At 47.9% G+C, this 19,260-nt stretch overlaps 1 pseudogene; it reads right to left on the reverse strand.

The window, feature by feature from the left end:
- Positions 1–12,297: 12,297 nt before the first annotated feature.
- On the reverse strand, positions 12,298–13,299 carry LOC142449029 (galectin-4-like; annotated as a pseudogene).
- Positions 13,300–19,260: the final 5,961 nt, after the last annotated feature.

Consider the following 19,260-nt stretch of genomic DNA (forward strand, 5'->3'; position numbering starts at 1 on the left):
TGGGCCCAATATCGCCAGGCAACATGGCAGGTCACTAACAGCTGCCCAGGCTGTCTGCAGATCTAAGTCCTAAGGAAGTAGATGTAGGAACCAGGCCAGCAGGAGGAATAGAGAGTCAGTTCTCCACTGTCTATTCATAGATATGAAATAAGCCACTCCTACAAAGAGATATCATCCAGCTATGATCGCACCTTATGGGAGAGACCTTATGGCCACACTGCTGAGGATCCTGGTCCTGCCAAGTTGACACAAAATCTACCTATAATAGGAAACCGAGCTCTGCCTCTGGGTAAGCGGAGCCACACGGTGATCTCAAAGAGTGTGAGGGAGCTAGGGAGGGAGAAAGCACAGGAGCAGTGTGTCACTGCAGTATGCACCAGTGACAGCTCACAGGGACCTCTGCACATAAGAGGTCCAACTTGAGATTTGTTCCACCTGTCTCTGATCACCACTCTGTGTGTAACCAGACCACAGCTTCCCTTTCAGAGCCTCCCTGTTCACAGCTGCAAAAGGACACGAATCAACAAAGAACACAGGGCCTGGCCCAAGAGGGCCCATTTCTCCTCTGTTGAAACACGATAACTAGACTGTTTTGTTTATCCATTCTCCAGTTGATATTAAGAATAATGATACTATAGCACTGTTCTAAACTACTTGCCCAATCCTTCATAATGTCAATGCTATTGTTATTTCCTTCTTTTTCTTTTTTTTTTTAAGTTGAGAACAAGGCACAGATAAGTTAGGTGACTTACCCAAGGTCACACAGCAAATAAGTGGCAAGGGCAGGATTTGAACCCAGGTACTCTGAATCTAGAGTCTTAATTCTCAAACACAGTGTTCTCCTGCCTCTCATAGTATGTTTTCATAGTACCTGGTTCTCTCTCTCTCTCTCTCTCTCTCTCTCTCTCTCTCTCTCTCTCTCTCTCTCTCATTCTCTTATGCCTTTGTCAAAGCAGTCCCACTTTTTAATTCACTCAGAGTTCTTCTCCTAAAATCAGAGCGTTTTCCCTTGTTTGCCCATATTTTTGAGGTTGAGGCTAACTTTCCATACGAAGCTTATTCCTGCACTTAACTCTACCCCTCACAATTGATTCCACAGTGGCCTTCCCACCCCCTCAAAGCCCTCTTGGCAAGCAGTACACCACAGAAATCCTGTGGACAGTCAGAAGCCTCGCTACCTCATTCTAACCTCCCCCCAGCTCACCCCCAGCCTCAGAGTTGGGGTGGGGAATGGAGGCATCCCCTTGTGCCGGAAAAACACCAGACAGTCTCTCAGAGGGTAAGTGCCTTGTGACCAACATTTAGTAGAAAGCCCTTTCTAAACACGCCAGAGTAGAGGTTCTCAACCTGTGGGGCGCAACCCATTTGGGAGTTGAATGACCCTTTCACAGGGGTCACCCAATTTGTAACAAAAGCAAAATTACAGTTATGAAGTAACAATGAAAATAATTTTATGGTTGGGGGTTGCCACAATATGAGGAACTATATGAAAGGGTCGTGGCATTAATGAAGTTGAGAACCACTACACCAGAGACTTGACGTGCTGACATGGTCTCTGAGTCCATCCATCCAGGTGCCTGGACTCAAAGCAAGAAGAGGGAGGCCCCACTTGGAAATCAGGACTACAGGCCCCTCATCCCTGCTCAGGCCATCACCTATAGATTTCTGCTTCCCATCTGGAGCTCCAACTCTAGGGCCCTCAAACTCAGCCAAGTTGGGCTGGCAGCCCTATACACACACGCACACATGCACTATCACAGGTGTCAAAGACACCTGCTCCGGGGCCCAGATTACAGCCTCAAACAGGCAGATACACATTCATATACAAATACCCACCCTCAGACATGCTCACTATCACACTCACACATCACAGCACTCACAAGGGCACACCTGCAGTCAGAAGAAGCCTGACCATGTACAACACATGCTCCTACCCAGGCACACACAAGTACCACACACCCATGCACTTGTGGAGCCACATAGACACCCACAGACCGATCACGGTCACCTAGGAGGTATACAAACCTGATACTCGGTTAAAATCCTCCCTCTGATACTGTGGCCTGGACTTGGATTTGAACAGGCATGGGGAAGAGACTCTGTTTTCCTTCCTTAACCTGCCCTTTGCCTCGGGAAAAGGAAGCAGTCTGCAGCATGACGGTAAGCCTGTGCCCTACCCACAAGGACTGCAGAACAGCCAACAACCCGGTTCCCGTCATTGAGACTCTGGCTGCAGAACGTGCCACCCTGGGCCCAAGACCCCACTTCCCAGGTGAGGTTTGTAATGAAAGCATGCCTGGTTCGGTGGCCCCACCACCAGGTCAGCTCTGCTCAACCCATCCGCAATGCTGCACCTTCCCCCACCCCATCATGTCTTTTCCAGGACCAAGAGCTGGCCACTGTCAGATTGGTTGGGTTAAGGCAGACTGCGTCATTACCCTCAGGTACCATTTTCTCCTTGGGCACAACTTCCCGTAGAGAGTCCGCACACCTGCACCCCCTTCCTCTTCTTCTTCGTCCTCTGTGCTCGGCGTTGGGGAAGATCCAGTGGGAACATTTATGTAAAGCAGCCGGAACTGTCCTTGTCACACTTGCTGCCACTTGCAGATAGAAGGCGGCACAAAGGCTGTGAGAGCTGCATGGGGTCCCCCTGGAGGCTCTTTGAGGAGAGAGGAAGCATGTGCCTCATGGGGCTTCGTTCTCCGAAGGGCAACTCCAGACCGATGGGGCATCACAGGAAGATTCAAAAGCCTGGACAGAAACCAGGAGGCTCGTTTGAAAATGACAAGTGATTCAATACTTGGCAGGAAAAGCCAGGAACCAGAAGTGGGTGAATGGGTTCAGCAGACTACATCTGGGAGGACCATGGATGCTGAGAGGTCCTTATGGTGAGGCGAGGAAGAGTGGAGAGCGTGGGCAGAAGACATGGGCACAGTCATGGGGGTGGGGTCCGTAGAGTCTAGGGGGACAGAGAGGCAGGTAGGCATCAGGGCCCACCCTGCCTGGGGAGTCATGGAGTGTGAGAGCAGGGAGGGAAGCGAACCTATCTGGGTCAGGAATGGTCTTTCCAGAGCAGGAAGAGATGGACCATGTGTCTCTAACGGGAACTTTAGGGAGGCAAAGAAGGATTAGCCAGCTAAGGCTTCAGCAGAGAACTGCACAGGCTGCAAGGAAGCTTCCTGTATGCCTGGCTCCTGGAGTCTCTTCCTGGATCGGCCTCGAGGCCTTGCACTCACTGACTGATGGGACCAAGCCTACTAAGAGCACACGGGATAGGTTCCACGGATCGTGCTCTGCAGGCCATGAGGGGGACCACCAGCAGCCCCAGAGACACCTCGATCCCTCCCCCAGAGTCAGCCCTATAGGCCCTGGAACTCCTAGAAGATTCCACTTCCATCAAAAATGTCAGTACTCCTTAGTCCCTGTCGTCTGCTGAGCCATGGTCCAGTAAACAGCTGTTGAGAGTAACAGAGTAAATAAACTACTCCGGGGTTACCGTAGTCGGTCAATCCATGGCTTGGAAGCAGCCAGATAAGAGTCTCCACTTGGTTCATCTGAGGTTCAGTTCCTCAATAAAATTGGTGCAGCAATATCTACCTGAGAGGATGTGTGCAAGGTTCAAGGCTGTGCCTGGCAGAGAAGGCAGGGTCAGAGTGGCCAGGGAGTGGTAGGAGCCTGGGCCCATCAGGAATCGGCTGTACCTGAGACGGCAGCGTGGCCTTCTTCCTTCAGCACCACTGGTTCTTGGTCATATGCTACCTGCTAGAATAGCTGAACATCAACTAACCGTCTTTGGTACAGGACCTCCGGATGCTCCTTCTGTATTCTTTGAATCCTTTCTGTCTCGCTGTCCAGGCTGTTCCAATCTCTGTGCACCTCTCACCTCCCTGCAGCGGTCCTCTAAGCCTTCCCTCACAAACTCTACCCTCAGAGGTCCACACTGGTTCAAACATATGCCCTCCTTTGGGACCCTAGTGGACAGTGGGGCAGGGGTGAGGGACAGGTTAATGATTCTTGTTCTGAGCTCCATTTGTCTCCTGGCTCCGCACAGGTATGGCCATCCAGTCCATGCTTCCTGAAACCAGGAGATGATATAAATTGCCCTCCTGCTCCTGGTGAGAGAGACAGGGATCTTGAGCAACTCCGAGTGGGGTTAGTCATGAGGTCAGCATCGGTGTAGGGCCTGGAGCGCCAGAATCCAGCTCAACATCCTGGTAGCTCAGACCATGATTCCGGAAGCCAGACTGCCAACGTTTAAATGCTGGCCCATCCCCTGCCAACTTCTCAAATCATTTGCTCTGCCTCAGATTGAATAAAAGTGGTGAGATGATACAACTCTTACACGCACCTTTCCTGATCTGAAGCCATTCAGCCTTCCTTTGTTTTAGCCAAAGAATTGCCTCTGGTTTTATGAATAGATTCTACATGGGTATAAGAATGGGTTCTGGAATCCCTAGTCATTGGGAATAACAATGTTATCCATAATTTGTTTTAATCCCTGTAATGTCTTAATTAATATTCTCTACTTGATCTCTAGGTTCTAATGTCCATTGTAATGGCTACACAGAACTTACAGACAAAATTCAGGATCAACAGCTTATTAAAGAAGTTAACAAGTTGTCATGCCAGTGAGGGTTGAGTTGTTTATTGGAACATTTTACAAAGTTCTCTCAAGTCTGCTAATAAACACCAAAAAGACATGCCACCCTGCAATAAGCCTCAACCAGAAGGTATTCAGATTAAGCTCCATGGGTCAACAGGCCCAACTTCCTGAATTAAGTTCCCAGAGGTGACCCACTCCAGTCAATCTCAGTCCTCAGCTGATTTCTTTGGATCAGCAAGGTTAATCTCCCCAATTAAGTGCCCAGAGGCACCCACTCCACAAGCCAGCCTTCTTCAAAAAAGTACCCACTTTACCTACCCCATGGGTTGGGAAGTTCACCTCTCTGTCCCATGCTCTGGTTCCGGGTTCTGCCGCTGCACCTCTGATATTGTAGTTGTCTTTTGGATCCAGAAAATTCACTGCACAGGGATCTCAGGGTCAGAGAGTGCGTGCCACTCCTGGACATTTCTGGTAGTAAGACCCCTCCTCTTGCTTCTCGGACGGCTTATTTTATACACAGCAGGCTATGACGCTAGAAAATCCTGTTCACACTGACTCATAGGTGACACCTATGATTATCTTTTCCCACCTTCCTACCAGATCCATGCAGGGAAAGGTTGTTTCTTGGGAGCTAAAGACTTCAGCTAGATGATCCCCCATTCAATAATTCACCACCCCTGAAATCCTTACCGCTGAATGCCTTTTCATTGTTAATAAAACACAGGTATCCATCAATATGCTGCTTAGACACAAAGATAAAAATCAACTAAAAATCTACTGGGAAAGTTTATCAAGCTACCAGCAACCAAAATAAAGCAAGAGTGGCAATAGTAATCTCTGATAAAATAGAATTCAAGGCAAAATCCATCATGAGGGACAAAGAAGGGCATTACATAATGATTAAGGGGACAATTGATCAAGAAGACATAACTATAATAAGCATATATGCACCCAATGAAATGCTCAAAATACATTGATCAAACACTTACAGAGTTGAAGACAGAAATAGACAAGGTAACAATAGTAGTAGGAGACTTCAATAAATCACTCTCTAAGGACAAGACATCAGTCGGGGGGTGGTGGTGGTGGGGGGGGGAACTCAGTAAAAACACCAGAAGAACTAAACAACACAATCACCTTGACCTCCTAGACAAATACAGAACACTCCACCCCAAAATAGCACAATCTACACATTATTTTCCAGTGTTTATGAAACATTCTCTAGAGTATACCATAAGTCAGATCACAAACTATTTTCCAAGACCATAACACTATAAAACTAAAAATCAACAATAGGAAGATCGACGGAGGAAAATCAAATACATGGCTGCTGAACAGCACTCTGCTTAAAAATTGCTGGGTAATTAAAGAAACAAAGAATAAAAAATTATTTCCTTTATATACATAAGAATAAAAATGCAGCATACCAAAGCATTTGGTAGACAAAAAGAGCAACAAAAAAGGGTAATTTATAGTAATAAATGCACACATGCCAAAAGAATGTAAGAGAATCAAACCAACACCTTAACCCTACATTTTCAACCATTAGAACAAGAATAGCAAAATAAGCCATCCATCCTGAAGGGAAAAAAATAATAAAGATTAGCGAGGGGGAAAAAATTAACCAGATAACAGTAAAAAATCAGGCAGGCAAGACATCTGTTCCTTGAATGGATTAACAAAATTGACAGATCACTGGCAAATTTAACAAATGAAAACAAAGATAAGGTGCAGAATCAAGAATAAGAAACAAAAGGGTTGCCAAGATGAAAGGGTTCACAAGACAAACTTTAAAAGATAATGACACAATACTCTGAAAAACTGTACTCCCACAACTTGGAAAACTTAGAAGAAATGAGCAAGATTTCTGGAAAGCACAGCATACTTAAATGAAGACACGCTGACGGAGAAAACCTGAAAAGGAGAAAGACAGCAGGTCTTTCAACGCCTCCCAACAGCGGTCCAGGAACAGCCGACCTCCCCAGGGTATTCGCCCAGATATTCAGAAAAGAGCTGACACAACCTACTCAAAAATATAAAGAATCTAGGTGACCTCTCAAATTCACTTTCTGAAACATGATACCCAAATCAGGCAAATACATGACCAGGATCGAACGTGAAGATTAACATGCTTTATGAACATAGATGAAAATTGTTTCAACAACATTCTAGCCAAGGGAATTAAACAAAACATATATTTTTTAAAATGATGAGCCATGATCCAGTGAGATTCCTATGAGGTAAGCAAAGATGGTGCAACATTAGAAAAACACGCGACGTGATCCATAATATAACTTAAATAAATGACACGATCACATCAATTGATACACAAAAGGCCTTTGATAAAAGCAAACGCCTATTCCTAATAAAACCATTCGGCGGAATAGGCAGAGAAGGCACCGAAGGAGGCAATGGCATCAGAGTTTCCATGGTGAACATCCAATTGCAGAAGGCTGAGGACGGGAGTGGAAGCTCCACATCCATTTTCTGGGCCCCCACATGGAGCACGCCTCCAGTAAAGCCCTCGAACCCCCTGGAGGGGTGTGAATAGTCTTGTCCTCACACAGAATGCACTGTGAAGAGGCTTGTGGCAAATGTAGCTAGGCTAAAATGGAATCTCTTGTCATTTGATCTCCCTTTTGACCCATTTTAAAGTAGTTTCAGTTTTTGTCTTTAAGAAGTGAAGGGGAAATTACACGTAGATTACGCCCTCTAGCCATAGACCGTTAGGGGGTGGGCAAGGAGGGCTGGGGAGGGGGTGTTGAGTAGCCTTGCTATCTTGCAGGGTGCACTGGAAAGGAGATTAGTGCAGATGCTGTTAGTTTAAAATTAATGTTTTATCACTTGATCTCCACTTTGACTCATTTTAAATTTGTTCTAGTTTTTTAAATATATTTTCTGCTTTCTTTTTTTAAAATAATTTTATTGGGGGCTAGTACAGCTCTTATCACAATCTATACATCCATCCATTGTGTCAGGCACATTTGTACATTTGTTGCCATCATCGATTTCAAAACATTTTCTTTCTACTTGAGCCCTTGATATCAGCGCCTCGTTTCCCCCTCCCCACCCCCACCTCCCTTCGATAATTTAGAAATCATTATTATTTTTTCAAGTGTTTGCTTTCTTTTCAATTGAGGTTTTACGTCGTTGTTGTTATTTTGTGTTTTTTTCTATGTTTTTCTGTATCTGAAATCAGCAGAGGTAAATCTATAGAGACAATAACAGGATTAATGGTTTGGGGGGATATGGCAGGAGAGGTTGGGGAGAAATGGGGAGCTAATAACAGTACAAGAAAGAAGAAAATATTCTAAAGCTGATTGTGGTGGTGATTGTATAACGCTTCTTAATATGACTGAACTATTGAATTGTAGGGTATGTGAGTTATATGTCAATAAAGCTGTTTTTAAAATAAACAAACATAATTAAATAAATAAATGACATTTGGTGATTAAAGATAATGTTTGAAAGGGCATATACATAAAATCAACAGCCAATATGTCACTCAATGAGGAGAAACTGAAAGCATTTCCCTTGTGAATGGGAACCAGATAAAAACATCCTTTATCCCCATGCCTATTTAGTATTGTCATGGAAGCCTTGTTATTGCTGCTGTTATTAAGTGTCGTTGAGTTGGTTCCAATTCCTCACAACCCTTTGCCTTTAAGTCGACTCTATCCCACAATGACCCTATTGTGCTCCCCAGAAGGAAATACTGCCCAGTCCTGTACCATCCTCACAATTGTTCCTATGTTTGAGCCAATTATGGTAGCCACTACGTCAGTGGTCCACTTTTCTGCTGCCCCTTCACTTTACCAAGCATGATGTCCTCTTCCAGGGGCTGGTCTTTCCTGACAAGTCTTAGACAGTGCTATTAGACAACAAAAGGAAATAGAGTACATCCAGGTTGTCAAAGAATAAGTAAAATTATATCTTCCGATATGATTCTATAGGTCTAAAACCCCAAAGACTAAACAAGGAAACTGTTGAAACCAATTAGATTTGTCAACATAGTAAGCTTTAAGATCGACATACAAAAATCAATCAGATTCTTATGTGTTAACAAAGCTGTGAAAAGGAAATGAAGAAAGTATCGTCTACAATAGCCGCACTAAAGATCAAATCATTACAAATAAATCTAACCAGAGGATCAAAAGATTTACACAAAGAAATAATACGAAACACAACTATAAGGGGGTGGACAGTGGAGAAGTGGGTGAAGGGAGACTTTGGATGGTGTAAGATATGACAAAATAATAATAATTTATAAATTATCAAGGGTTCATGGGGGAGGAGGGAGGGGAATGGGGAAGGAGGGGAAAATGAGGAGCTAATACCAAGGGCTCAAGTAGAAAGGAAATGTTTTGAGAATGATGATGGCAACAAATGTACAAATGTGCTGGACACAATGGATGGATGTATGGATTGTGATAAGAATTGTATGAGCCCCCAATAAAATGTTTTTTAAAAAAGAAACCCAAAGAGACCTACATAAATGGAAGAATGATACATTCTCATGGGTAGGAAGGCTAATTATCGTGAAAATATCAACACTGCCCAAAATCCAAGCAACAACATATTCATTGCCGGAGATTCAATGCCTGCAGGACAGGGTAGAACTGTCCCACGTGAGTTTCTGAGACTGTCACTCTGTATGGGAAGAGAAAGTCCCGTCTTTCTCCCACACTACCCAAAGAAATCTATAAAGAGAACGCAATGACGATCCAGATCCCAACATCATTCTTTAAGAAACGGGAAAACTCATTACCAACTTTATATGGAGCGGAAACAGAGCCCGGGAAAAGCAAAGCACTACTAAGGAAGAACAAGCTAGAAGGACTCTCACTTTCTTACCTCAAAACCTATGACCATCCAAGCAGCCTAGTACTGGTGCCATGACAGGTCTGTCAAACAGTGAGCATGATCCCAATCCTCTTCAATATACCATCCCTAGCATAGAAGTAGTATGCTGTCTGATTGAAATGATCCAAACCAGCCTATCTCAGATCACTGCGGTCTAGGAGATGCACCTTTATGTGTTCTATTTCATGGTTGATGCAACTGTTCTATCTCATTTTGAGTCCCATCCCATCAGCAAAGGAAGGTCCTAAAAGCTTTACTTCATCTAGGTCACTAAGGTTGACTACTCTGAAGGGGTAATTCTTCCCTGGCCATATTCTGAGTACCTTCCAACCTGAAGGAAGCATCTTCCAGCACCAAAACTGACAATGCTCCACTTTTGTCCATAGGTTTTCAGGGGTCAATTCTTTCAGAAATAGATCACCAGGTCCTCCTCCCTGTTCTTTTTCCATGCAGAAGCTCTGTTGAAGTTGTCTGCGATGGGTGTGGTAGTTACATAATCTCCTGTCAACTTGCGAAGGGGTGGAGTCTAGCCTGTCTATCAAGTTGCAGCTTGATAGACTGATTTGGAGGCACAAAGGAGAATAAATAGCTTACTGGATGCCAGGTACATTCTCTGCATTCTCTTCCTGCTGACAAAACACATGGAGTTACACTAGAGTCCTGGAGCTGGAGAAGCCACGTGTAGACCCCTGCCAGCACTAATATGCTTCAACTGCCACTGGATCCACAAGACTTTCCACCCACTGGCCTGTGACCTTCCTGCATTCGGCATAATTACATGTGTTGCATGAGTCTGAAGAGGAATTTATAGATTGGTATCGGACATTTGGGCTAATATCCGACATGGACTTGATCTGGACTTGGCCTGGATGTTTTTTAAATATGCAATTGCTCTTTTATATAAAACTCTTTCTTATACATATGAGTCTCCCTGGATTAGTTTCTACACAATGGGTGACCCTGCTGGGTACCTCACACATCAGAGTAAGCATCATACAAGCCACCACAGTACAAGCTGACAGATTCATTGTGGTAGTATTATGCTAAAAAGCATGCTTAGAGGGCACCATTTGAAAAGGTTGGGGAAGGGATATAGAGGTATCTCAATGGCAGGACCTCCCGGATGAATGGATGAGAGTAGTTAGTTCTATGGATGCACAACAATACATCAGGCTTCTCCCAGCTGACAGGAGCCCAGGGCAGAGTGCCCAGAACCCAAATAAGAGTGTACCCAGGAGGGAGGGGTGATGAGAACTGAGAAGAAGGGCAGGCCACAATAGGTCATTTAAGGGCCTCCTTGAAATTGCCTGATCCCTTATAGAGATCACCCCTTGAGTCCTCACAATAGCACAATTTCTAGATAGAAAACCTGAGGCCCAGGGATAGTAGAGTCCTCCTCCAAGTGGTGGTAGGTCCAGGATTCAATCCCAGGAATTTCTTACTCTTAACCCACAGAGTAAGTGCTTATCCTTGCTAGACTAAGGTGGTTTCCAGCGTAGCCAGATCAGTACATCAGGGGCTGTGTAGGCAGCATTTGGGACTTGGTGACCATTCTCAGCGACCCCTTTCCTTCCCTCAACTCTGAACCATCCCAAACCCATCTGCTCTCCGGAGCCCCATCCCCTTCCAGACTCATTCCTCCTTATCCCACTTCCTGCTACAGCCTCCCTGTACCTGCACTTCCTCCTCAGCTGTCTCCCTGTCTGGGGTGGAACTCTCCGGATTTGTACCCCTGGCCATGTGGGCACCCGACCAGGGAGGCGTGAGGTGGGACATAAAAATAAGAGTGTTGTCTCCCCTCCTTGCCCGGGGCAACCTCGCTTAGATCCTGCTTAGCCATCTCTGGCTTCTAGCGGTTCCTCCCTGCCACCTGCTTCAGACAGGCCCTGACGCTCTGATGCAGAGATGAGGGAGGCAACAGCTGGGGGGTGGGGGGCTGCCTCTCTCCAGGCTGTGGCTTCCACATCAAACTCATCCTCATTAGGAAGCACTGCATGTGCCAGGGTGACATCTTTATTCGTGGGCCCGGAGACTTCAAAGTCTTCAGGAGATCTCCTCCGTGGATTAGACATGAAAAATGTCAGAGACGAGATAGAGCAAAGAACCAGCCGGCCCCTCTAGGCCTTAATTAGGCAGGAGTGGGGGCCAAGGAGGAAAGTGGGGGAAGCAAGGCTGCCCAGTGTCCTGCTGGGATGAGAGTGGGAGAGCCGTCACCTATAAAGGCAGAGAGACCCGGACCTGGCCACCGGAGCCTGAGGCCAGAACTTCAGGCACCTGAGGGATAGTGCCTCTCATCTCCCCGCTGGGCAATGAGCCACCAAGGAATGCGCTCTCAGGCAGAAGTGACTCCAGTCGGGAACCAGGGCTCCAAGTCATGCCACACTTCTGGGCCCCAGCTGCAGGAACACCTGGGCAGGTCGCTGCAGGGGACGCAGGACAAGGACGCAGCCACACTCTGTAGCCCCATTAGGGAGCAGTAGAGAGGTTCTGTGGCCACGACCCCAAGAGAGACCCAGGCAGAAGGCTGCTTACACAGGAAGAAGATTTCAAGGCAAGTCTGGGCTCTGGGGTGCCAACGACCACGAGGAAGGGGGCTTCCCGGCAGCAGAGCAACAGGATCCAAGGCATGAGGTGTGAGAGAGAAGGAGGGTCGTGAGCAGGGGGACGTGAAGGTCCGGCAGTGTTGACTAGGAGGCCATGGTCAGGCAGCATAGTCACAGCTGGTTTCTTTTCTTTTTTGTTTTTCACCCTCCGACATTTTATTGGGGGTGGGGAGGGGATCCGAGGACAGCCTTCACTCTGCGGCCGTGAGGGCGCAGCCCGGGGCTCGGTCAGATCTGGACATAGGACAGGGTGACGTCACGCTGGATCTCCGGCATGTCCACCCTCTTGAAGGCTGTGAAGCGATGGAAGAAGTCAAAGAGGTGCTGGCCATTGGCAAAGACCTTGAAGCGATCCGTGCCACAGCGGATGGACAGAACAAAGAAATGTCCAGGACGAAAGGGGTTGTGGACCTCCTCAGACCCCCAGGAGCCCCAGGTTCCTCTCCTCAGCCCCCTAGGAGCCGTTCAAATGGCTATTGCAGGCCACAGCGCTCCTTCATGCAAGGGTTAATGTGCAAAGCCACGTCCCCGGAGGCTCCCACTTGGAAGTTGATGGCAAAACTGTTGGCAGAGGCGGGGGAAAAAGCCCGTGATGATGATGGTTCTCCGGACCGTAAGTCCTCCTTGAAGTCTCCCCACAAATGGCACAGGCGAGTTGAAGGTTGGGGGTCCCTCCATGGTAAGCAGGCTACTCAGTGGTGGCTGGTTCTGCACCGGACCTGGGTATGCTAGGATCGCCATGGGTCCGTGGGGGCTCTGTTGTGGGGCAGGCTGGTCGCCAATGAAGTTGATGGATTGAAGCTGCACGTCTCCATCCACTTCCAGGTGAGTGACCATCTGGAAGGGGATCCGGTGGCCATACTCAGAGAAGGGATTTCCGTTTACCACCACCTTGTAGTGCTCAGCCATGACCATGAACACCAGCTCAAAGGGGGCACCCTTGCTGAAGGGCATGCTCCTTTTCTTCTCCTCGCTGCCCCACTGGTCACCCTGCTTTGTGTTGAACATCACCTTGTCCCAGCTGTCAAAGCGGGGGTTGAAGTATAAGGCGATGTCCTGTCCTGAGTCCTGCCCCACCACGAAGTTCCCGAAAAACCTCTTCATGTCCTCGTTAGCCACTCCTTGGATGTAAATGGACATCCCCACACAGAGGCCCCCTGGGATGGGCTGGTGGTAGGGCAGAGTCGGGTTGAAGTTGGACCGGTAGCCAGGTGCCGGGATAAAGGCCATCTTGAGAGACGAGGCTGATGGTGTGTCTTGTGAGAAGAGTTTGAGAAGTAGGCCAGAGCTGGTTTCTTAAGGTGACTTTGGTGGCTACGATGGGGGCTCTTTGGGTGTAGTAGGTCTGGAGAGCTCAAAACCTGGAGATGGGTCCTACAGTCCTTGTAGGAGCCCAGGTGGGAAATAAGAATGCTGGACCAGGGTGCAGGATGGGCGAGGTAAAGGAAGCGTCAGGTGAACATGGATGTAAGAGAGCCATCAGGCCTGAAAACAGCTTCTGGGCAGAAGAAGGGCTCATCATCCCAATGAGGACTCAAAAGAGGTAGGTGTCGGGCAGGGTGCTGAGAATTGCCTGGACCAGTGTTCCAGATACCTCCATGACACCGCTGGTGAGCCTCCCCCATTCCTCTCTGGAGATGTTCTGAACATGTGCTATGTGAGACAAGTAGAAGCTCCTTAGTCTCCTGTAACCCAGGAGATTGTCCCAGGCTCAAGGCGGGGCTGAGCCTCCATTGGGCCTGGACTGGGGATACAGTACTGTGGGAATCCAAAGCTTGCAGGGGTAAAGCAAAGTGAGGACCTGGGAAGGACTGTCAGGCAGGGAAGCATCACTGGGGCTGTGTTCTGGAGAGCAACGGTCCAATCCAATTAAAGACAGAGCTGTAGACACATATCTCTGTTTCTAGTGCTTGCTCAGTTTCCAGCAGAGGGAACAGTGCAAGTCAATGTAGGAGGGCCTCATCTGTATACAGTGGGACATCCCCTCACATAAGGGTCACAAGGAAGGGACGAGCCAGTTGAAGTAAAGTGTAGCAACAATAAAACATACAACTTTCCTCTAGTTCTTTAATGCTTCCTCCCCCCCCCCATTATGACCCCAGTTTTACCTTACAAATATGGCTATACTGGAGCATGTACACATAAGAGCTCTCGACACAGAATCCAGGACAAATAAACCCCTGGAGAACAGTAAGGAGAGTAGCAATACCATGAGGGTAGGGGGACAGTGGGGGGCGAAAAGGAAGCAAGGGGGGACCAATTGCAATGATCGATGTACAACAACCACTCCCCCCCCCCCACACACAAGGGGAGCGAACAACAGAAACATGGGTGAAGGGAGACGGCAGATGGTGTAATATATGAAAATTAAAATAATTTATAAATTACCAAGGGTTCACAAGGGTGGGAAGGTGAGGAGGAAGGGGGAAAAAAGAGAAGCTAACACCAAAGGTTCAAGCATAAAGAGAATGTTTTGGAAATGATGATGGCAATATATGTATAAATGTGCTTGATACATTTGATGTATGAATTGTTATAAGAGCTGTAAGAGCACCCCCCAAAATGATTTATTAAAATTTTAAGAAAAGTACGAGGGCGTGAGGCTGAAGATAAAGCCCTTCTCTGGATCGGAGGCACAGGCAAGGTCTAAGCTAAGACAGAAGAGAATAAGGGGCTCAAGCCAGGAGATGGGAAGTGGTACTCCTCCCATGGTACTTCCCAAAGTCTTTCCAAGGGGGTGGGATGAGGAAAACTTACATGCCCAGATGGGGACTGAGCAACATACATCTCTGATTTTCTTGCGCCTGTGAGATTCGGAGAGGCAGGAAGGGGAAGAAGTCTCGCGTATTAGTTTCCCTCCCCCACCTGGTGAAAGGGTATAATGGAGCTATTGATTGGCCCCATTCGGGGCCTCTGCTTTGATTTGGTATCATCCAGCAACGAATTGGAAAATGCAGCAGTCTCTGATTAAGGGGCAGCTCTCGGGTCTGAGGGTACCTGAGCCACCACCAGGTGGGTAGCTGTGTTCCCTGACAGGCCCACCAAGTGCTCAGCCTGCAGAAAATGCCCCGTCCAGATGGGCAGGGAAATCTCAAGAGGACGTGACTCTGCGTCTCTTGTTGGCATCAGAAGGGAGGCATTCCCCTCCGGGCGCACGGGAGCTGCCATTGAGGACTTCTCCCTGGATGGGCCTCCAGTGGTGTCCACATGACTGTCTGACTTATCTCAGCTCTCTCAGAGTGGACCTAGGCTGCAGGCAGCTGCTTTTCTGGATGTCTCTGTGGTGTTTCTGGAAACTATACTTCACCTTTCCCTCGGTGAATCACCCCCTCCTCACCCTCAGGCCATGTGTTCCTGCTGGGGCAGTCAACCCCTGTCTCCAGGTTGATCAGAAGGGACAGACCTGTCTAGGTTCTTCAGGGCCCTGGTCCCCGAGCCCCAGCAGAGGCAGTCAGTGGCAGAGCCTACCAGAGCTGAACTTGTTGCTGCCCTGTCATGCAAAGGCTCCTTCTTTTCACTGTGGTACTCTGAGTTGATAAAATCATGTTGAGGGAATGGCTAGTGTCGGAGTCGAAAAAAGATTCAGAAAGATGTCAGCAGATGCCCATTTATGAAGGGGCCCTCGGTACCAACCCTTCTGCACCAAAGTGGCCGAGTAACGCATCTCCAGATCCCCGCAGCGCCATCTCTGCACACCAGAAGAGAGAGGCCGCCTGAACATGAAGCCTCAAGAGACAGAGCTAAGAAGTGAGTCATGAGACTTGAAGACCTTGCTTGAGATCTACCTCCCATGACACATGACGCAGCCCCAGAATTTTTTACTTGAACCAGTTAGAGTTGCAAACTGCACTCTCACTGGCAACAAATAGTAGACGGTGATGGAATCTTGTCTACTGGGCCCCTAGTGGAGGCTCAGGCCAGAGTTGGCCAAATGAATTGCCGTATGGATTGACACAGGAAGAGCTGAGGGGCCGGCCCCAATCCCAACTATGTGGACACCTGCCCCTCCCCCCAGAAGAATTTCTTTCAGAGGACGGCACTGAATCTGCAGCTCTGGGAGAGGGACATGTCTGGTCAGAGCACATGGGAGCAGATGAAGGGGGAGGAAGAGAGAATGGAGCAAAACATAAGAGACCAGGTGGATTGTTTGGAAAGATATGGGTGGAACCCATATGACTATGGGCCTTAATCACTTTCAGGTCTGGAGCTGAACTCACGTCATGTTAGAATAGAGAACCATTTAAGATCCAAAGGGCAGTGTTTCTCCATGGACAACGTTCAGAGGGTTAGGTGGAAAAGGAGGAATTGAACACAGAAGGAGAAAGTGGGATCATTGCTAGTACATTGCGGGCATTGAAATGAGTAAGTTGGGGGGCGGGAACAAAACCATGTATATGAATTGTGGAACATAAAACTGATGATATGCTCTATAACCCTAATTCACAACAATATTTTTTAAAAGAACAATGGATTCCCAGAATGTACCCAGAATCACAGATTGCCTGTGACCCTGGGGGTGCAGAGTCTGAGTTCCATCGTACCCGTAGAAAACAAAGCTCCCAAGCAGGTGCAATCCCCTCATGAACTGTAGGACTAGGAACAGAGCCTGACTTTGGGAGCTTTAGGTACTCCATGAAGCATCTATTCATCCTTCAGAAATCCCAGCACCCTCCCTGGCTAGCAACGAGGAATAAATAGGTCTGAAGATGGCTCTCTGAATGAGCTCAAGCCACCTTCGCCTTTGTTCAAGAAAATAAATTAGTTTTCTCAAAGAAGCCTGCCTGGCTCTAGCTGTGTGGATAAGAGAGAGGAGCCAGGAGCAGCCTGGCTGACAGGCTGAGGGCCCGCGTGCGCCCTATCAGCCTGTCCAGGTGACTGCACTAAGGACAGCCAAGAACTGGAGGGGGACTCTTGAGGGGGCTGGATGGGGAGGGGTGGGAGTTGGCATAGTACAGAGCCTTTGTACCTGCGGCACCAGATCAGTGGCCAGAAAGAGAGAACCCAAAGCCCCCTCTGATTCTCACTCTGAAGGGCAAAGGGGCTTAAAAGTAGCTTCACCGTCTCTCTTTTCTGCGTGTGGTCTACAGCCTCCATCAAAGGTGAGACTGATCTGTTACCAACTACGAGGCCAAGGTCCTCCTGCTGATGTACATTTCACACACAGCTGCCTCCTCGCCGAAAGGCAAGCTCCAAGCCCTGGGTGCTCACCCTGGTATGAGGATTGGTGTTTCAGGATGGCCTCCTGAAGGCAGACAGCTGGTCCTGGGCAGGAGGGTGACCTTGTGACTCCTATTGCCTAGTTGACTGTGGGATCTGTGTCCCTGTGATCACCACCATCTCCCCCGAGGCTGGTCTGGAAGTGGCTAGTATGGTGGGCCTGTGACCCCAAGCAGAGCACCAGGGGATGAAAGAGCCCTCTGAGGGATGGACACATCTGGGGAGAGTCCCTAAGAGTCGCTCCTACATGGCTGCCTGTAGAGGTATAGGTCAAGGGGTGTCTCACTGAAAGAATGTGTGGTCTTCACTTTGGGGGCCCCAGTGCCCCTCTACCAACTGCAGCAATGGCTTTGTCCCGCAACCTTGTCTGCAGGAGCCCCTTGACTGATGGGAGACACTTGGGGCAGGAGGTCAGGTAGGGGGTGGGAGGGTGGGGAGACCAGAGGGAGGCCACTCTGCAGTTACAATGTCAGGAATTCTTCAAGCTTGTCCTGTACAGTCCGATAGAGCAGGCTTGGGAGCACATCCTTACTAAACCTTCCGCCTTTCCTGGCTTCCCATATCAGTACAGGCGTACCCTGTGACTCTCCCTCCGGAATTCAGACTCAGGTTTCCTTTCTCAGGCTCGTCTCTTTTCCTGACCTCTGTTCGGGGCTGGTGACTATGCCTGGACCCCCTCCACATGCCTGGAAACAGCAGCCAGGTGCCCTGGACTCTGGGTTAGTAAAACCTGAGCCAGGAAGCGCTAAGGTGGGGCATGGACTAGAGGTCTCCAAACCAGAAGTGACGAGTCAGGGACAGAGCACAGCAGAGACTGAGAAGAATCCCTGAGGAGCCCAGGAAATTCCAAACAGGCCTTTGTCAGAACCCAAAGGGTCAAATACCAAGACAAGGATCAGATTTGATGTCCGCACTTCTTGCTGGTGGAAGCTTTGATTTAAGAACTCAAATGGTGAAATTCTTCTAAGAAATGATCAGTGATGGACTTGCAGGCTTTGGGCCTACAGAGACTCCCAAACACCTGGTACTACAAAGGGCCTCTGAGCTTCCCCAGCTTCTGTTCTTGTAATCATATGAGACTTTCACTGCCCTGTCAAACTGGCTTAGCTGTGTAAAACTTAGGAGAGATGAGAATTGACTCGAAGGGCCAATTTCCTCAATACATAAAGAGTCCCTACAAATAACAATGAAACATTTAATACAAGAAAAAAATTGACGAACGGTAGGAGCATGCAATTCCCTGAAAAATAAATAGAAATGCTTTCCAATAACATTAGAAGATATCAATGATCCATCATTACTACACATACATAAATTAATGCCTTTTTACCCATTAGATTAATAAGTATCAAAAGCATGATGCTACACGGTTTTGTAAGGATATGTGCAAACAGAGTACAGCTTCTATGCAGGGTAATTTGGCATTATCTAGCAAAATCATAAATGTCCAAGCCCTTTGACTCAATCATCCACTTCTGAGAAACACACTGATAGATGCCCTAGTGTGGGAACCTTGAGGTGTGTGTACATGAATGGTGTGCACAGAGAGTGAGAAAGAACATCAGTCTCCACCAGACGGGTACCAGAAGCACCAACAGATTCCTTTTATCTATAGCTGAGTGCACAGAAATGCTTGTAGACTATTAAAGAAGCAAGGGGGAAAGCACTTCATGAGTGTGTGTGTGTGTGTGTGTGTGTGTGTGTGTGAAATATCCCTAAAAAGACATTCATAAAACTGGCGGCTATTCCGGGCTCAGAGAAGGAACCGGACATCAGAGATGGGAGAAGCACTTAGTTTTCGGTGTTAAAATTTGGCCCTTAGTTTGTATGACCTTTTCAGAAAAGAGAGTTAAAAGGGGTGAGTTCATAACAGATGTTTACCTGATTCGGCAGGAGCAGCAGCTGTGTGACTGCTGGGACGTGCTGCTGGAGAGGGGGAGGAGGAGGAAGGTCAGCCGGGATTAGGAAGGAGGA

The sequence above is a fragment of the Tenrec ecaudatus genome, chromosome 5 (assembly GCF_050624435.1).
Source record: "Tenrec ecaudatus isolate mTenEca1 chromosome 5, mTenEca1.hap1, whole genome shotgun sequence".
Lineage (NCBI taxonomy): Eukaryota > Metazoa > Chordata > Mammalia > Afrosoricida > Tenrecidae > Tenrec > Tenrec ecaudatus.